The sequence below is a fragment of the Crocuta crocuta genome, unplaced genomic scaffold (genome assembly GCF_008692635.1).
Source record: "Crocuta crocuta isolate KB4526 unplaced genomic scaffold, BGI_CrCroc_1.0 scaffold116, whole genome shotgun sequence".
NCBI lineage: Eukaryota > Metazoa > Chordata > Mammalia > Carnivora > Hyaenidae > Crocuta > Crocuta crocuta.
The window spans coordinates 1-1,190 of record NW_027531562.1 but is presented as its reverse complement, the minus strand read 5'-3'; positions in this window follow the sequence as shown (position 1 = coordinate 1,190).

Here is a 1,190-nt window from a genome sequence, read left to right as displayed (position 1 = left end):
GAAATGAACAATGACTGCTGATGGATGTGGGTTTCTTTTTGATTGACAAAAATGCCCTAAAATTGATTGTGGTGATGGTTACACAACTCTGCGAGCACACTAGAAACCACGGTGCACTTCGAACGAGTTGTGTGTGTGTGAATTACATCTCCATAAAGCTGTTAGAAAAACCATTGGGAGGGGGACTGGCATGTGATCTTCAGGGTGTGTTAGCTCTGATGATGACGGGGGCGGCGCGTAGCTGTTCCCGTCACGCAGCGTATGTTATCGTGAAGCATTCTGTTGTACAGGACCTCCTCTATCGAAGATCTAGGTCGCTAGTGGATTATGAAAATGCTAATAAAGCGCTGGATAAAGCAAGAGCGAAAAATAAAGATGTCCTGCAGGCCGAGACATCCCAACAATTATGTTGTCAGAAATTTGAAAAAATATCTGAATCTGCAAAACAAGGTACTCTTCTTTCACCCTTGAATTATAAGGTCTACTTTCAACTATTATGTACATTAAATAGTTAATCCTAATTTCTTTTGTTCACAGAACTTATAGATTTTAAGACGAGAAGAGTTGCTGCATTCAGAAAAAATTTAGTGGAACTGGCAGAATTAGAACTGAAGCATGCAAAGGTTAGTGTCATAGTAAAGGTTTAATATTTTAAGTGACTTATAATTTAGAAAGGAGTCACTTACGGGACACCTGGGTGGTTCGGGTCCTGATCTCACAGTTGGTGAGTTCAAGCCCCGCATTAGGCTGCGTGGACCCCCCCTTCGGATCCTCTGCCCCCTTCTCTCTCTGCCCTTCCCCCACACTCTTGTGCGCGCGCTCTCTCTCTGTCTCTCTCTCTTTCTCTCTCAAATATTAAAAAAAAAGTTTAAAAAAAAAGAAAAAGAATAAACTATTTAAAAAAAAAAATGAGTCAGTTATGGGGTGCCTGGCCGGCTCATTCAGTGAGGCATGTGACTCTTGATCCATGGTTGTGAGCTCAAGTCCCACGCTAGGCATAGAGATTACTTTAAAAAAAAGGAAGGGAGGGAGGGAGGAAGGAAGGAGTCAGTTATAGAACTGATAATAATTCTTTAAAGACCGTTTCCTTCTACAGAGAAAGTGCAAGAACTATTCCTGAATTAGACTTAATTATAATTGGAATTACAATTTTGGAAGATTATTTTAGTTCTTCAAAATAATTTAATGTC